Raw genomic sequence first — 20,022 nt, 5'->3', positions numbered from 1 at the left:
TCTTTCAGTCTTTTCCATTTGCAGGACACAGACCTTACGTTTGCACAGTTGTGACTGCTGCTTGTTATCCTATTAATGTCAGGTTTTCTTTGCATATATTACATTCTCTTATTTTCTACACCCTGTGTCTGAAAGATTTAATAAAATCTTAAACTGAGAAAAAGCTTCGCAACAGGACCACAGTAAAGATGCTTAAACAAATGCCCATTCAAAACTGAATCACCTTGCAAAGAATAATTTTGAAAAAGCAATAGCTGTCAGAAATGATACGTTCTGTTACCCAAGCGGAATATCAACATTTTTCAATAAGCTAAAGCTTAGCAAGTGCTTATGAATACCCAGCTGAGTGGAATCACTTGTGGAGTGTACAGGAGAAATGACTTTTCTCAGCTTACTGTTCTGATGAACACATGTAGAGGGGCATTTTCGATATGACGTCTAAATCCAACTTTGGACGTTTTGCTGAAAAAGTCCAAAAATCAAGTACTGAACATGACCATTTTTAAACCTGAAAAACGTCTCTTTTTTTTTCTTTCAAAAATGGCCATTTCCTAGATGTTTTCTAGACATTTTGTGCTTAGTGCGTCTATCTCTTTGGACCATTTTTGAAAGAAAAAAAAAAGTCCAAATGAAAAAAGCACAAAATTAAGCCATTGGGATGTAGGAGGAGCCAGCATTCATAGTAGACTGGCCACACAGACATCCCAGCAGAGCAATGTGGCATCCTAGGGGATACTGCAGTGCACTTCACATGAAAGGTGCACAATCTCACCCTTACCCCCTTATATTGTATGGAGTATATTGTATGGTGAGTCCTCCAAAACCCACCAAAAAAACTTACTGTACTCAACTATACACCACTACGATAACCCTTATGGTTGCAGATGTCACCTGTATGTGACTACAGTAGGGATTTGTTGGCTTTGGAGGGCTGACAATTTCCATCACAAGTGTAACAGAGTGAATTATGGCCTTGGGTCCCATTCTCCACAATGTAGTGCACCGACCACTAGGCTACTCCAGGGACCTCCTTGCAGCTTTTTTTTTTTAAACAGCCATACTGTGTCAGACCAATGGTTCATCTAGCCCAGTATCCTGCTTCCAGCAGTGGCCAATCCAGGTCACAAGTACCTGGCAGAAACTCAATTAGTAGCACCATTCCATGCTACCAATCCCAGGACAAGCAGTGGCATCCTCCATATCCATCTCAATAACAGACTATGGACTCTTCCTCCAGGAACTTTTCCAAAACCTTTTTTTAAACCCAGATACGCTAAATGCCATTACCACATCCTCCAGCAATGAGTTCCAGAGCTTAACTATTCTTTGAGTGAGAAAATATTTCCTTCTGTTTGTTTTAATAGTATTTCCATGCAATTTCATTGCGTGTCCCCTGGTCTTTGTACTTTTTGAATGAGTGGAAAATTGATTCACCCCCACCCGCTCTACACCACTTAGGATTTTGTAAAGCTCAATTTATAATAATAATAGATGAGATTAGTAGGTAGAAAAAGGCAATGGAGAGGGGAGTAAGGTGGGAGATGAAGTCTGGATCAATGTCGTTATCATGGGAGTATGTGTTAGGTAGATGGTTCATAAGGTTAATCTGGATCGTTTGGATAGGCTTGCTTGAATAAATGGGTTTTTAGTGCTTTCCGGAAGGGTAGGTAGTTGCAGATTGATCGGATAGATCTGGGGAGAGCATTCCAGAGTTGACTGCCCAGGAAGGAGAAATTAGATCCATGATAGGTCTTGTACTTGATTCCTTTACAGTTGGGGAAATGCAGGTTGAGGTAATTTTGCGATGATTCAGACATGTTTCTGGTAGAGAGGTCAATCAGATTGAGCATATAGTCCGGAGATTCACCGTGGATAATCTTGTGGATTAATGTGTGGACCTTGAAGTTGATTCGTATCAATCATATCCCTCCTCAGCCATCTATTTTCCAATCTGAAGAGCCCTAACCTCATATGGGAGCAGTTCCACCTCCTCTATCATTTTGGTTGCTCTTCTTTGGATCTTTTATAATTCTGCTATATCTTTTTGCGATCTGGTGACCAGAATTGAACTCAATAATCAAGATGATGTCACACTATGGAGTGATACAGTGGCATTATAATATTTTTGATCTTATTTTGCATCCTTCTAATAATTCCTAGCATCCTGTTGGCTTTTTTGGCCGCCGCCACACACTTGGCAGAAGATTTCAGTGTATTATCTACAATGACACCTAGGTCGTTTCTTGAGTGCTGACCCCTAAAGTGGACCCTAGCATCCAATAACTATGATTCAGATTATTCTTTCCAATGTGCATAACTTTGCATTTGTCTACATTAAATTTCATCTGCCATTTGGATGTCCAGTCTCCCAATTTCCTAAGGTCTTCCTGCAATTTTTCACAATCTGCATGTGTTTTGACAACTTTGAATAGTTTCGTGTCATCTGCAAATTTAATCACCTCACTCATTGCTCCAATTTTCAGATCATTTATAAATATGTTAAATAGAACCAGACCCAGTACAGATCCCTGTGGCATTCCGCTATTCACCCTCCTCCATTCAGAAAAATGGCCATTTAACCCTACGTTTTCTGTCCAAAAACCAATTCTTAATCCACAAAAGGACAATGACTCCTATCCCATGACTCCTTAATTTTTTAAGGAGAATCTAGATACAAGCTTTCTGGAAGTCTAGCTCCAATAGGACTGGCTATAACATCTGAATGTGTCATAGAAGCTCCCCTCCATCCATGTGCATCTCCTTCCTCTTCCATTCCCTCCATCCATGTCCAGCATGTCTCCTCTCTCCCCTGCCCTCCCACGTCCAGCAATTCTCCTCCGTCCCCTGTCCTCTCCTGCCATCCATATCCAGCGATTCTCCTCTCCCCTACACTCCACTCTCATCCATGTCCAACGATTCTCCTCTCTCCCCTGCCCTCCCCTTCCATCCATGTCCAGCGAATCTCTTCCCTGACCTCCCCTCCCATCCATGTCCAGTATGTCTCCTCTCTCTCCTGCCCTCCCCTCCCATCCTTGTCCAGCGATTCTTCTCTCCCGACAAATAGCAACAAAAATAAAAAAAGCGCGGGGCCGCAGCAGCCTTCAGGTATGCATTGTCAGCTCTGCTGGTCCTTTGCCCCCGGAACTTGAAGTTGACGTCAGCGGTGGCACAGGACCAGCACAGCCGACAACGCATACCTGAAGGCTGCTACGACCCCGCGCTTTTTTATTTTTGTCATGGCTACTGCAGAGATTGCATGGAAACAGGAGGGAGATGGATGAAATGAAACAAGTTGAAGCCAATAGGTTAGTTTTTATCTGTTTCCCCTTCAAAGCAAAGCAAGCAAACCTAAGAGCTGCTGTATCCACGTTGTCATTCTTTATTGTTGGTAGCATTTTTTTTTATTTAATCTCACTTATATTTTTAAACATGCTGGCTTGTGCAGTATACAGATGTACATAAAGGAAATATAATAAGGGAATAACGTTTCATAGAGTAGTAATTTGTTAGAAATTGTAATCAGTGTGTCATTTGGAGAGGCTGGCTATGGGGACACTGTTATAATTGTGCAAAAATTGTTTTTTTTCTAAAGGTAAAGGGCCTCTAAAACAGACATCATATTATGAGAATCAGGTGCTGAACATTCAGAGTTTCTATCTATTTATTTATTCACTCACTTATTTATATCATTTATATCTCACATTAAACATGAATTGGGTTGAAACCTGGGAACATTTAAAATCTTTTTTTCCCCTTACGTCTACATCAAAAGAAAAAGATGACAAGAAGTAGAGTGGATGGAGCCAATGCAGAGTGGGTGGGGCTGGGACACATACTAAAATCTCCCTCTCAAAAATCGGGACCCCTTGGCAGCTCTGTGGATCGCAAAAACTGCATATAAACTCCACTTGATCTACTTTTGCTGTAAGGTTCTATTGCGGGATACACTCCTCCTTAAATACCTTTTAAATAACAGAAGCCTCAACTACCCTGAGGAGAGTTGTTGACTTTTAAAACCTCTAATGGGTTTACTATCAGTGGCTTCCATCAGACTGAAATATATGAGATATACCAGTGGTCTAATTGCATGCTAGCTTATTCTCACAACAAGAAATTAGCGGATATATTATCTTATTCTGAATGTGTGGACAAAATGGACATGTGAACATGAAGGACATATAAAAATGCAGTCAATGTTCAGTTTTTGGGGTTATGGATGAGGGTCGGAATTTTTGATGGCCAGCTGGCAAATGTAAAGTTCAAGTGTATTGTTCTACCACATGCCAGTCAAAGGGCGTCATATACATGGTTCGATGCCCTTGCAGTTTGTTATATATTGGACAGACTAAACATGCTTTGAAAATTAGATTATCAAATCATCTTTTAAATGTCCAGTGCTAGATGTCCTTCAATAATGCAGCAGGCAAAAATCATATCAATTTTCTTTAGCTTTTAGGACCACAGCAATGACTCGTTTCACAAGAGCTAACTTTCTCTTGACTCTCTGCCTCTTCATTGGTCCAATAACTCTTTAATATAAAGCACTTTTTGTACAAATATTTTTATATATATTTTATGGAAAACTTAAAATACAACCTCAAATTAAGGCATAATGAGGTATACTTAACTTAAATGATGTTCACTCATAAGAACGTTCGCCAACATACGGCATGTTTCGCATAAAGCTGCGTCAGGGTTCGGTCCACTGAAAAGATAAAAAAAATCACAATTATATTTCAAATCAAAAACTTCGTCACATTACTCGTTTTCATAAAAACTCACCAAACCATGTCTCATAGTAAGTTCAAAACTCAAATTCACAAAATAATGACGTGGCAACTATTTATTAGAAATACTCTGTCACATGATGTGACCCAAAAGCTGATTAAAACCTCGAGCAGGTTTAATGAAAACAACATTCACATCAGAGATGCTTAATCTAATTCATTCTTTAGGCCCCCTGGTGATGTGGTATTCAATGTATAAATCCAACGCTGTTCCTTGTAGTTTAGTAATTTAACTAAATCCCCTCCCTCCCAACCCAATTCAATCTGATCAAGTACTCTCCAATGTAATTCTGACAGGGTGTGTTTAAAAACCAACTAGTGTTGAACAATGGGAGCTGTCACCATACTGCCTTTAACACGTGACTTATGCTCATTTAGCTGATACTTAATAGGTCTCGTAGAACACCTTATGTAGATTTTATCACAAGGGCAAATCAATATATAAATAACATTTGCACTATCACAATTAGTATTAGCTTGAGCTCAGATCTTTTTGCCAGTAACAGGAACCATCCATGTAATCCTGCTATAGATGTTGTACACCACTGGCATTTGTGAGAGGTTATTGAGTAGACGGCCTCAAGGAAAGCAAGAGCAGCCCCAGAGGGAGATGAGGAGGCATTCACAAAACTCTTATAGAAGGGGAGGGTGCCCTCCGATGGCCAAAAGATTTATTGGAATAAGGAATAGGCCCAGGTACCACCAGGCCCACAATGCACCTGACCCAATACAGGACTCACAGGAAGTGGAGAGGGAGGGGCAGGATTGGGAGATGGCTTCTAATCAGGGAGATGAGGAGCAGCTGGGGGAACCCTGGGAGGAGGAAGAAGAAATGGAATGGGATAAAAAGGAGGCTATAGAGGAGAGTGAGGAGGAGGGTATGGAGGTGGCTGCATTAGCATGGACTGTTGGGGCTAAGGTGAGAGGTTTCTTAGTTGCTGTTCTTCCTCAACCGTCTAAAGTTGGTAAGACAGAATTGATGCAGCTGGGAAGGAATCTGTGGCAGTAAGTAACCCAGGTTAAGTGTGGGGCAAAAGTTAAATACTGTGGGTTGTCACGAACTGGTGATTAGCAAATTGATCGGTGACGAGCTCAGAGGGGAGAAGTGGTGTTTAAAAACGTTGTACTATGATCAGCAATGAACCCGTTTGGCACTGTGAATGTGAACAAAGGCCAAGGAGCTTAAGATGAGACAATATTCTGCACTGCTGAAATTACTACAACTGAACTGATGTAACTAAAAGAGCTTCCTTTATTATAAAACGATTGGAGTCTCTGTCGGTTTGTTGGGATGTGCGGATTAAAGGCACAGTGATTCAAGGTAACCAGGCTGTGGAGAACAGAGAACAGGAGTAAGGTCGATACTACGAGGGACAGGAGTCCTTTCAGCATATCTGCTAAGCAGGGTTGACCTGGACCAAAGAGTGGAAGGGGGGCCTGCTTACACATTGTGAACAAATTGTATGCCCATCAAGAGGGTCAGAAACTATATCATAGTCTAAGCGCTTATATGATAGAATTTCTGCTATAGTTTTACCTCTGCGGTAAGCAACAAGAGGATGTTCATGGAAGCATTGTTGAATGGAAAGAGCATGCCGATACATGTGTATTAATTCAGTCACTGCTGTACTGCCCATGGTATAAGGTAGACCTGCTACTAATCTATCTTCCAACTCCTTTTGTTTGTATTGCAGAAGGAGGTCACGATTGGCAAATTTGGCTCTCAAGTAAGCTTTCTTCACCACCCTGTGTGGGTAGCCTCTATCAGCCAAATGCTCCAATAGTTGATAATTTGATATTCTACCCCACTACATTACATGTTTCTGTTTTGGGCCAAATAATTAGGGTTGAAAATTAGACTGGCAAAACATAAACATATCACTGCTCGAAAGATGACAGCTTCTATGATGAAGCATTGTGTGAAACATAATAATCAATTTTCAGAACTTAGATATATGGGGATGAATCAAGTCTTAATTGATCAAGCAGGGGAGGTATTTCTAAACTACTGGGACAAAGGGAACAATGCTGGGTTTATTAATTACAGGCAGTTATTCCAGCAGGATTAAATGGACCCATAGAGTGGGATGCATTCTATTGATCTAAATTTGGGCTATGTACCTTTACGGAGGAGTGGCCTAGTGGTTAGGGTGGTGGACATATCACTGCTCGAAAGATGACAGCTTCTATGATGAAGCATTGTGTGAAACATAATAATCAATTTTCAGAACTTAGATATATGGGGATGAATCAAGTCTTAATTGATCAAGCAGGGGAGGTATTTCTAAACTACTGGGACAAAGGGAACAATGCTGGGTTTATTAATTACAGGCAGTTATTCCAGCAGGATTAAATGGACCCATAGAGTGGGATGCATTCTATTGATCTAAATTTGGGCTATGTACCTTTACGGAGGAGTGGCCTAGTGGTTAGGGTGGTGGACTTTGGTCCTGAGGAACTGAGTTCAATTCCCACTTCAGGCACAGGCAGCTCTTTGTGACTCTGAGCAAGTCACTTAACCCTCCATTGCCCCATGTAAGCCACATTGAGCCTGCCATGAGTGGGAAAGCGCAAGGTACAAATGTAACAAAAATAAATAAATCAAGGTCTAAATCTGATTGCAGATTTTGTGTCAGCATTCTGATAGTGTTTACTTCCTCCTCCTAAAGCAGCTATGCAAAACAAGGGGGCCCTTTGTTGGGGTTTGTTGGATTTGAGTGTGGAACCATAACATGAGAGATCTGGAAAGATTGCACCATGCTTTGTTTGGAGTGACAAGAAGTTCAAGCTAAGTGCTGCTACAGTTTTCCCTTCTTTTGCTTCGGCTCTATTCATTGGAACTAAGCAACAAGGAATAACTTTTTTGGACTGATATTTCGTTTTTGGTGCCCTTGACTGTTTTTTCAGTTGTTGTTTTTTCTTCCGTTTAGGTGAGTTGTTTTCCATTGCTGTTTTTTTCAGTCTAGTGGAAGCCTTGTGCTAGAAGTTTTGAAAGTCAATGACTCTCCTTGGGGTAGTTGAGGCTTCTGTTACTTAAAAGGTATTTAACAAGGAGTGTATCTTGCAACAGCCCTTGAACAAAAAGCAGATCAAGCGGGGTTTAGACATTTATCTATGCAATTCGTCTGCAGTATGTCCAGATCACAAGGGGACATGTCCGGGGCATTTTGTGGGTCGGTTTCTGGTATTCCTAACACTTGGACATTTTATAGCCATAGTGGAACAAAATGAAAATGTCTAAGGCTGAAACTTCAACTTTTTGTCTAGACCTGTTTTTAGAACAAATTAGGCACAAAAAGGTGCCCTAAATGACTAGATGACCACTGGAGGGAACCAGAAATGACCCCTCCCCTTAGTCCTCCAGTGGTCACTGAGTCCCTTCCCCCCTCCCCCCAAAGATGTGATTAAAAATATTACTTACCAGCCTTTCTATCAACTCCAGATGTTATAACCAGTTCTATTAGAGCAGCAAGCAGGTCCCTGGAGTGGTCAGTGAAGTGCACCATAGAGAGGAGGACCCAGGCCCATTTCCCACTCTACCTGTTACACTTATGATAGAAAGTGTGATCCCTCCCACACTCTCCCAAAACCTACTGTACCCATATATAGGTGACCCCTTCACCCATAATGGCTATTGTTTAGTGTACAGTTGAGTACAGTTGGTTTTTGCTGGGTTTTGGAGGGCTCAGCATGGAGTATAATGGAGTAACAGTGAGATGTGTACCTGCAAGTGTTTATATGAAGTCCACTGCAGTGCCCCCTAGAGTTCCCCATTGCTCTTGTGAGATACCTGTGTGGCCAGTCTACTAAAAATGCTGGCTCCTCTTATATCCCAGTGGCTTGATTTTCTGTTTTTCACTTGGATTTTTTTTCCAAAAATAGCCTTAAAAGATAAACACACAGAGCATGAAAGCATCTTGCATGTGACCATTTTTGAAAAAAACAAAGATAGACGTTTTACTTTTTTGAAAATGGCCATATTTCCTATTTGGATTTGGAATATTTAGCACAAAACATCCAAAGTCTAACTTAGATGTCATATCAAAAATGCCCCTCCACATCAGTCAGTAAGGTGAACAAGAGTGCATCCATTGTGAATTATGTAGTGACATTAAATTGTGCCATAGTGAAATAACAATTTTACATGAAATACATATGGAATACGTTAGTAACCATACATCTTACCAATAAGAATCAATCTACCCAAAGTAGTGAGCTGAAATCTCATATAGGGGTCCTTTTACTAAGGTGCACATCAAATTGCACTTGGCATATGTCTGATACATGCGTCTGAAAATAAAAGTTATTTTTTGGATGCGCATATCTTATGCGCGCCAAAAATGAAATTACCACAAGAGCCATGTGGTAGCCAGGTGGTAACTCCATTTTGACATGCGTTGAGTGTGCATAGACACTTACGCGGCTTAGTAAAAGAGCCCTATAATCAGCAAACATTACAAACAGAGCAGTACTACTACTGTAAAAACTCAATTAGCTTATGATTACTGTGCGCTAATGGTATAACTAACCCTGGATGCTTTACCATGTTAGCCCATTTTTAAAGCATTAAGTGTGCATTAGCACTTAATGTAGCTTAGTAACAGGGGCCCTATCAGGCTTATTTTCGAAAGAGAAGGGCGCCCATCTTCCGACACAAATCAGGAGATAGGCGTCCTTCTCTCAGGGTCGCCCAAATTGGCATAATTGAAAGCCGATTTTGGGCGTCCTCAACTGCTTTCCATCGTGGGGACGACCAAAGTTCACGGGGGCATGTTGGAATCATAGCGAAGGCGGGACTGGGGCATGATTAAGAGATGGGCATCCTCGGCCGATAATGGAAAAAAGAAGGGCGTCCTTGATGAGCACTTGGCCGACTTTACTTGGTCCATTTTTTCTTGCGACCAAGCCTCAAAAAGGTGCCCAAACTGATCAGATGACCACCGGAGGGAATCGGGGATGCCCTCCCCTTACTCCTGCAGTGATCACCAACCCCCCTCCCACCCTAAAAAAAAAAACTTAAAAAATATTTTTTGCCAGCCTCTAAGCCAGCCTCAAATGTCATACCCAGCTCCATGACAGCAGTATGCAGGTCCCTGGAGCAGTTTTAGTGGGTGCAGTGCACTTCAGACAGGCAAACCCAGGCCCATCCCCCCCCCTACCTGTTACACTTGTGGTGGTAAATGTGAGCCCTCCAAAACCCACCAGAAACCCACTGTACCCACATGTAGGTGCCCCCCTTCACCCCTTAGGGCTATGGTAGTGGTGTACAGTTGTGGGGAGTGGGTTTTGGGGGGGAGGGGTTGAGGGGCTCAGCACCCAAGGTAAGGGAGCTATGCACCTGGGAGCAATTTGTGAAGTCCACTGCAGTGCCCCCTAGGATGCCCGGTTGGTGTCCTGGCATGTGAGGGGGACCAGTGCACTACAAACTCTGGCTCCTCCCATGACCAAAGGGCTTGGATTTGGTCGTTTTTGAGATGGGCATTCTTGGTTTCCATTATCGGCGAAAATCGAGGCCGACCATCTCTAAGATCAACCTAAATGTTGAGATTTGGGCGTCCCTAACCGTATTATCGAAACGAAAGATGGACGCCCATCTTGTTTCGATAATACAGATTTCCCCACCCCTTTGCGGGGCCATCCTGCGAGGACGCCCTCAGGAAAACTTGAGCGCCCCGTTCGATTATGCCCCTCCACATTAACTGCATCAATCAGAGTTTTTTCCGTCCTCATGCAAAGAGAGATCTCTGTCTTTCAGTTTTTCTTTAGAAGTGAGATTAATCATGCTCTGTTTTCCACCATTTTCCCAGCCGTTGTTTGTTCTGGAAAGGTGTGAGCCTCTATGTCAGCTTTTCTGGGGTTGCTATAGTAATGGTTCCCTTTTACTGAACAGTAATGTGATTATGAGAAGAAAACGCATGTAAGCGGTCATTATGTACAAAGTCAAGCTGCTGCTGGGCAGTAATTGGTAGTTCTGTCTTGTAATGAAGTGGAGAGAATTCTCAGGAATTAAGGGCAGATTTCATTGCTGAATTGGTAAGCACATGCCAGTGTCTTAGTATAATTAGGAGTCATCCCTGCACTGGAAGCAGCACAACCAACAAAATCATTGTAAACTGATTTTTGGGTGTTCAGGGTGTTTTCCAGAATATTTCTGGATCATCATCTATACTTAGGAAGTTCTGATGCAGAAAAAAAATGGCAAAACAGCTTATGGATCAATAGTCAGCCAGGGCGGTCAGCATTTAGACTCATATACCTGGATTCTGCTTATTTTCCTGATATCAAATTAGAAATGACATAAAAGACAGACAGCCCCATTCATGTCATGAAGTTTCCAAACAGTTACGTAAAAGAGAAGTGGATGGTTTAGAGGGGATCATGAATTCCAACCCACTGACACTTCAATAAAGTGTAGTTGAGTCAGAATAAACTTCAAACGTATGAAACTGCAAATGACATCTTGACCCTTGGCAAAGAACGCTACAGATGTACAGTGCCATTGAGGCTGTCTTTGAACAGTGATGAGTAGAAACTGAGAAATATTGTGGAGGTACTGAGGGATGTATAGGCTGGTGACAAGAACAATGACCTTAAAATACACCAAAGAGACCTGCAGCATGGAAAATAGCAATCTACAGGGAGAGTGTGAAGGTTTCTACAAGATACTAAAGTGCACACACAGTAGACATGGAGGGGCATTTTCGATATGACATCTAAGTCTGAATTTGGAGGTTTTACAAAACCGTCCAAAATCTGAACAGGAAAGAAGGTCATTTTCAACAAACAAAAACACCTATCTTTTCCTTTTGAAAATACGGTTTGGAAAAACGTTTTGTGATTTGGATGTTTTATTTTTTAGTCCATTTTCAAACAAAAAACATACAAATGCAAAACATACAAATGCAAAACATACAAAATCCACAAGAAAATCCACAATAAAGTGAAACCATTCACATGTTCTTTGGTTGTAATGTAAATCTCAAAGTGCATCAGAGAGTCCACAAAGGACAGAAACCATTTGCATGTATAAGGTGTGGTAAAAGCTTTGGTCAGAACGTAAACCTCACAATGCACCAGAGAATGCACATAGGAGTAAAATCATTTGCATGTTCTGAGTGTGGTAAAAGCTTTGGTTGGTAAAAAAAAAATCCCCACACGGCATCAGATAATCCACACAGGGATGAAGTCATTTACATGCACTGAGGAGGTAAATGCTTCAGTTGCATTGGGACAGCTAATTAGGGAATGTACACTCTTGCTATGAAGTATGGAAAAATAGCACTCTGGTATTTAGATATATGTAATGAGTCCTCCCTTTTATCTATAGATCTGAATTCAAAGCCCAAATCTACTGATAAACAATAGACACAAGGCTTGGATGTTATTAAAAAAAATAGAAAGCTTGGCATCAGGTAGAATAGTGGAAAAGTGACATCCCAGGAAAGCAATAGGGCATCCTTGGGGTCACTGCAGTGGACTTTATAAAATGCTCTCAGGTACACATCTCATCATTGCTCCCTTACCTTGTCTGCTGAGCCCCCCCCCCCAAAAAAAAACCCACTACCCCCAACTGTACACCACTATCATAGCCCTTGCAGGTGAAGGGAGCACCAATATGTGGGTACAGTGGGTTTCTGGTGCATTTTGGAGGGCTCACAGTTTCCTCCACAATTGTAACAGGTAGGGGGAGGTAGAAGGCTGGTTCCACCTGTCTGCAGTGCACAGCACCCACTACTAGACTACTCCAGGGGCCTGCATGCTATTCTGATGGACCTGAGTATAACATCAGAGGCTGGCAAGTAATATTTTCAAAATCACATTTTTGGGGGGTGGGAGGGGGTTAGTGACCACTGGGGGAGTAAGGGGACGTGATCCCTGATTCCCTCCCATTGTCATCTGGTCATTTGGGGCAGCTTTTGGTGTGGAGTGGAGGAGTAGCCTAGTGGTTAGTGCAGTGGACTTTAATCTTGGGGTAGTGGGTTCAATTTCCACTGCAACTATTTGTTATAAAAACAGGTCTGGCTCAAAACATCTAAGTTTTAGTCCTGGATGTTTTTGTTTTCTTCCGTTATGGCTGAAAAACATCTAAGTTTTAGGAACGCCCAAGTCCCGCCTTGAACACACCCCTGACACGCCCTCTTGAGATTTAGACGCACTTCTGACGGACTTCAGAGAAAAAAGATCTAAAAAGAGGTTTCAAAAAAACTGATTTGGACCTTTCTTTGAGAAAAACATCCAAATGCAGACCTCAGTCACTTTTTGGATGTTTTTCTCTTTTGAAAATGAGCCTGTTGGTCATATTGTACTGTTACATAGTCGCTGAGTTGTGGAGGGCATCACTTTGTATAAGGAGCTCTTGGATATTAATTTTAGACTCAAACTAGATTTACTAGGACACATTACCACTTGGGAGGAATTGTATAAATAGTGTTAAAAAAAGGTTGCCTGAAAAATAGAATAACACTTAATGCCGATTCCCTTGCCTGATTTACGCCTGCTCAAACCTGGTGTAAATGCTGGCACCCAAGTTAGGCTCATTGAGGCAGTATTCTGTAAGTATATGTGCAACTTTTCAGAATGCCTCTTACACGCCCTTGACCACGCCCTCTTTTCTTTTTCTTTTTTTTTAATTGCATTTACAATTTTTTTCAAGTACAAACCTTGATACAGAATAGATGACTATACGTCTTTACAAAACTAAAGAAACTAATTATTACATCTTACTAAATCGTTGGCTTTACTCATCTTTAGTCCACTATAAGGAAGCAATTCCTCAATACATAGGAAAAATTTATAATTATTAAATAAATTAAAGAAAATTATTAAATAAATTAAAGAAAAAGGCGGCAGAAAAGAGGTTTGAGTGATCATTAAACTGTCACAGCGTTGAAGTTCTTATATTCCTTGGCTGTGGCATAGATAAGTTAGCAATCTTGGATTCCAGAAAAGAATTCAATTGTTTAGAATCAAGGAAAATATATTTAACAGTTTAATTTTAGAACACATTTGCAAGGAAAATTTAACAGGTCGAGCCCAGCGACCTGTCCATGACAGCGGCCAATCCAGGCCAAGGGCACCTGGCAAGCTTCCCAAACGTACAAACATTCTATACATGTTATTCCTGGAATTGTGGATTTTTCCCAAGTCCATTTAGTAGTGGTTTATGGACTTGTCCTTTAGGAAACCGTCTAACTCCTTTTTAAACTTTGCCTTTTCTTTTGTGTAGTTTTAGATACATCTGGATACATTCTTATTTTACAGTCAAGAAAACTTTTATCTCTATTTAGAAAATACTGCTTGAGTATCCAGTCTCTATCAGGTTGCAAAATAAGGCCACACCCTCTTTTGAGTTTCACACTAGTAGACAGGCACCTTGCCTTACAGAATAGTGCGCAAATCCTAATTGGCGCCAATTAACTTCAATAATTGGTTGTTAGCACCAAATTATTGGTAGTTAAGGGCTCATTACTCAATTAAATTGTGCGCGTATCTTGAGCACGTACCCAAATTTGTGTGTGCAATTCTGGGTGCCATAGATGGAATCCGGAGGTTACTGTGCACTAAGATGCTTTAATGTGTTATTTACCACAGATCCCATTGTATTCAACAGGACCAATCTACTAATAATGTATATTAACACACTTTTTAGTAAATCTAGGGGGTCCTTTACTAAAGGTTAGCTCAAATTATCTGCAGCAGGTCCCATTTTATTCCTATGGGCCCTGCTGCAGATAACTCGAGCTAATCTTTAGAGACCCCCCCTAGTCTTACTATTCACTACAGATGAAGAAGTAAAAACTGCATGCCGAAAAGAGGTTTTATAAGTCAGATTTGGCACTGCAAAAACATGTCCAAAGAACAGAAAAGCGCTGTCAATGAAACGCCAAGGGGCAAGCTTTCATTCTTCCATCAAGACTAGATCCCTTTGAAAACTGCTCCCCATGTGGTTACTTTAGCCGTATTTCACATAGACACTGAAAAGTACCCTTTATTATACTGACATGACGTTGGCTGTCCGTTTTGACAGATTCTCTCAGCAGGGTCTCTTATGAATTAATGCATGCTACTCAAAGCCCCAAAGGATGTAGAAAGCAAATGATTACTTACCAAGGCATCTAGCAGTAAGAAGTAGCTTCATATTAAAGCCCTTAGATTGTGGGAGTTCCAGAGGGAAAGTGTATTCAGGGGAACAAATTAGTTGGCCCTCTTTGAGCACCTGGTTTAATTCTAGCAACTAGGTTTAAGCTCATTTTCAACCACAACCTAACTGGCAAAGATAGGTGACTAGAACATACCTGGTTATCTTGGGTGCTTGGCTGTAGCTTGACTACTGAACCCCCAAATCCACTCATGACTCACGAATCTGTGAACAAAACTGGTTCTGTACTGTACATCAGTCTCAAGGTGGCAGCAAATTTCCGGTGCATAGAGGAGGATTTTATAAATGGCATTCAAAATTTGGCACAAGCAGGAGGAAGTAGAGGTTAGAAACGTAGATTCATAGAAACATGACAGAAGATAAGGGCCAAGTGGCCCATCTAGTCTGCCCAACCTCAGTAACCACTAACTCTTCCTTTCCTAAGGGATCCCACATGCCTGTCCCACGGTTTCTTGAATTCTGACACAGTCTTCATCTCCACGACCTCTACCGGGAGGCCATTCCATGCATCTACCAACCTTTCTGTGAAAGAGTATTTTCTTAAGATTCCTCCTAAGCCTATTTCCTCTTAACCAGGGGCGTACCCAGACCTCGGTGGGAGGGTGGCCCAGAGCCAAGGTGGGGAGGCACATTTTAGCCTGCCTCCCCCAGCTGCTGACCCTCCCCCGCCGCCGCCAATCCTCCCCCACCTACATGCACGTCCTGGATGAAGCCCCGTGCAGGATGTGCATGCAGGACATCAGGAGTCAGGACTGACAGAAACAGATCAGCGAATGCGCTGGAGACCGGCGCTGAAGAAGACTTCAGGTGGCGGGGGTTGGGGACCCCTGCCAGCAAAGGTACCTGGTGTCAGCGGGGGAGGGTCGGCGGTGGGATCGAAAGTGGTGGGTGAGGGTCGGCGGCTGGGGGGGGTCAAAAGTAGAGGGGGCCAGGGCTAAATCTGTGGGGGCCCATGCCCCCATCTAGCTACGCCCCTGCTCTTAACTTAAAATGATAGCACGCCTACAGCGCGGCTTAGTAAAGAGGGCCCTATGTTTTATTTATTTATTTATTTATTTATAATTTTATTATACATTTAACAAGGTAATCCTTGCTAGAAACACAGGCAAATGATTTACACCATAACATTCTCATCCAGTGTTTTACCAGTAAATAAAAAGGAAAAACTTCAAAAAAAATAAATCTTACAATGGGCAAGAAACTTATACGTTTAAAAGAAAAATAGTTTAGCCTTCCTTAGACCTCAAAATTTGAGGGGGGAGTGATAGAATCAGAGAAGTTACAAAAGAAATCAACATTTGTTATCAAGAAAAAGCTGCTATAACTCCAGGTTATAAATCATTTCAACTGTTTCACATCTAGGAATGATTTCAGTTGTTCCGGTGAAAAGAAAGTATATTTAGTCTGACCTAACTTAACCACACATTTTGCTGGATATGCCAAGAAAAAAGAACCACCAATATCAATTGTTCTCTGTTTCAAAATAAGAAAAGCTTTCCTTTTTTGTTGTGTTTGTTTAGTTACGTCTGGAAAAATCCATACCTTAGAACCACAAAATTGAGCCTTAACATTACGAAAATACAATCTTAATATATTATTATAGTCTTGTTCAAAAACAAAAGAAATCAACAATGTGGCTCTATCAAGTATTGTTTCAGAAGATTGTTCCAGAATGTCAGAAATATTTTGGAAGTCCGGAATAATATTTTCTGTTCCTCGCGGTTCCCCTTTTGGTTTAGGAATAAAGTAAATTTTGTTCACCGGAGGAATAGCATCCAGGGGAATTTTGAGAATCTCATTTAAATATCTTCTGAATGTTTCTATCGGAGTTACCCCCGATAGCTTAGGAAAATTTAACAGACGGAGATTAAGCCGTCTGTTATGATTCTCTAATTGTTCAATTTTTCTTCTTATGTCCATATTGTCTTTAACAAACATAGTCAAACTCCTTAAATGATTCTACTTCCTTGCCAAGATTAGCCACTTGCTTTGTTAAGTTGTCTTTAACAGAATCAACATTTACTTTTAGCTCTTCCAACTTGGCATTTAAATTTAACACATCACCTGAGGTTTTTTGTAGTGTAGAATTCATCAAGTCCAACATCACCCCAATCGATTCCAATGTCACCTCCGGATTTTTTGCTGAGGAAAGATAAACTCCCTCAGGCTTCAGAGTCGACTTTAGCATGCCCGGGTCCTCGCTGGTTACCCCAGCCGATACACTTCCGGATTCGGTGGGGTTTCCCTACAGGGACGCCGTCGACGCTGGACACGGAGGAATCAGGAGTGTTGATGGTGGTAAAAGAGAGGTTTCCTCTCCCAGCGGGGATCGCGCTTCTCCGAGAGCTCCCGCTATGGGATCCTCCTCCCTATGGAACCTGGAAAAACCGGTGAAGTAGCGCTCAAGAGACGCTTGGGCCGGGGAAGACGTCAAGGTAGGCTGAGGATCTAACTTTAGCTTCCCCTTTCTTTTAGAATGAGGCATTATTGGAAAATAGGAATAGATTTTTTCCCCCCCAAACGCTCAGAGCTCTCTGCCGTTCAACCGGTTAGGCAGCCATCTTGACACGCCCCCATCCCAAGAGGGCCCTATGTTTTTATTGCACAGTCCACTGGTTTTCTCTGCTTGAGTTTTTAGCTAGGTTCTTATGCTTGCTAATGAGATGAGATTTAGAAATCTAAATATGTACACCGAACAGGAGAATTGAGATAGGGTAGATATAATAGAGACATTCAGCTATCTGCGCAAGAATTAAATTTGTTTTTAACAAGCAATTATTGGCACTATTTAGATTTAATTGGGACTTACACGCATAAATTTAGGCATGGGATCTGCACCTCAAATGTACACATGGGAGCACGTAAATGGGAGGGTCATGGGCGTTTTGGGTTGTGCTCTTGAGTTATGTGCATAATTGTAGAATAACAGAGCTCTGTGTGTAAATTTAGGAGCGGGTATTTGCACCTTAGATTGTGAGCCCACTAGGGACAGAGAAAGTAACTGCTTATAATGTTTACAGCGCTGCGTACATCTAGTAGCGCTATAGAAATGATTATTAGTAACAGTAGCAGTTTTTGTTAGTACAAATGGCTGTGCCAAAATTTAAGCAAAAACAGTAAGGGTGGAAGTGGGAATTTACCAAATGACCAAGGCAAACCACGGATTGAGAGCATCCAAAAGTTTATTTTCCAATGGTAAAACTGACCCACAGAAAAGACCCAACAAGGGCCGTGTTTCGACTGAACAGCCTTCCTCAGGGGTCATAATAGTTCAAATCAACCAGCTTCACAGAATCAATATAGTACGCTATGCCAGCAGAAGCGCACTTTCTACATCATCACTTCAAGAATCCTTTTGTTCTACATGTTTTTATGATTCTCTAGACTAGATGTAGGCCAGGAGCACCTGGCCCAACTGCTCCCACTTCCCCAACCAATCCAAATCTGATTGCTAGGGATTAAGTATCCCTTCTGTCTCGGTGGCTCCCTGTTTCTTTTATCTCTAGATTTACAGTTTGGATCCTTCAATTTCCAATTGTCCTGCACTTACTTCCTTTGATCCTCTCTGGCCTAAGAAAGTCAATCTGTATCACCTTTTTATGTGTGACTGAGAAGGGAAAGAAGAGGGGAAGGATAAGAGTGGAAAAAATGGGGATAACAACTCTGAAATATATACTTAGGAAGAAATTTTAGGAGAGCTAACAAGAATGGTCTACTCTGGAGACCTTAAAAAGACAAACAGAGATATGACAATATCAAATAATGTAGTACAAAAACAGCTCCACAAGATAAACAACTTCCCCCTTCCCCTTCCTATTATCCCTCCTTTCATCCCTTCCCCAAGGAGAATCTAAAAGTCTTCCCAGTTCACAAAATTTGAGTCTCAGAGGGGCATTTTTGATATGACATCTAAATCCGAGTTTTGACGTTTTGCAAAAAACGTCCAAAAATCCAGTAGCAAACATGGTCATTTCAAACCAGAAAAACATCCAACTTTTCATTTTGAAAATGGCCATTTGCTAAATGTTTTTGTGCTCAGCGTCCTATCATTTAGGGCCATTAAAAAAAAGTCCAAGGGAATAACGCACAAAAACAAGCCATTGGAATGTATGGAGGGTCCAACATTCTTAGAAGAATGACCACACAGACATCCCAGCAGAGCAGTGAGGCACCCTAGGAGGCACTGTAGTGGACTTCACATAAAAGGACCCATCTCACTGCTACCCACCTCCAAAACCCACTAAAACCCTACTCAACTCAACTGTACATCACTGCAATAGCCTTTATGCCTGCAGGTGTCACCTCAGTGTAGGTACAGTAGGCTTTTTGGTGGGTTTTGGAGGGCTCACACTTTCCACCACAAGTATACAATTTAGAATGAGATATAGGCTTGGGCGTCCTTATCTACAGTGCCCTGTACTGACCACTAGGCTACTCCAGGGACCTGCTTGCTGCTCTAAAAGGACTGACCATAACATCTGAAGCTGTTATAGAGGCTGGTAAGGATGGTAAGTACTGTTTCTTTCACAGCTTTGGGGGGTGGGAAGGGGTCAGTGACCACTGGAAGTGTATGGGGGTTTATGTCATAATTCCTCCAGTGGTCATTTGCCAGCTTATTTTCGAAAGAGAAAAACGTCTATAGTGCGACCTAAATCGGGAGATAGACTTTTATTTCACAAAGGCTCCCAAATTGGTATAATCGAAAGCCGATTTTGCGCGTTTCCAACTGCACTCCATCGTGGAAACGAATAAAGTTGATGGGGGCGTGTCAGAGGCTTGGTGGAGGCGGAACTGGAGCGTGGTTATTGGCCGAGGAGAGATGGGTGTATTTAGCTGATAATCGAAAAAAAAAGGCATTTTTACCTCGATTTTAGGTCACTTTTTTGGACCCTTTTTTTCATGAAGTCCCAAAAAAGTGCCCCAACTGACCAGATGACCACTGGAGGGAATCGGGGATGACCTCCCCGGACTCCCCCAGTGGTCACTAACCCCCTCCCACCAAAAAAACCCCACTTTACAAACTTTTTTCCAGCCTGTATGCCAGCCTCAAATGCCGTACCCACCTCCATGACAGCA

This window comes from Microcaecilia unicolor, chromosome 6 (assembly GCF_901765095.1).
Source record: "Microcaecilia unicolor chromosome 6, aMicUni1.1, whole genome shotgun sequence".
NCBI lineage: Eukaryota > Metazoa > Chordata > Amphibia > Gymnophiona > Siphonopidae > Microcaecilia > Microcaecilia unicolor.
This window is presented reverse-complemented; position numbering follows the sequence as displayed.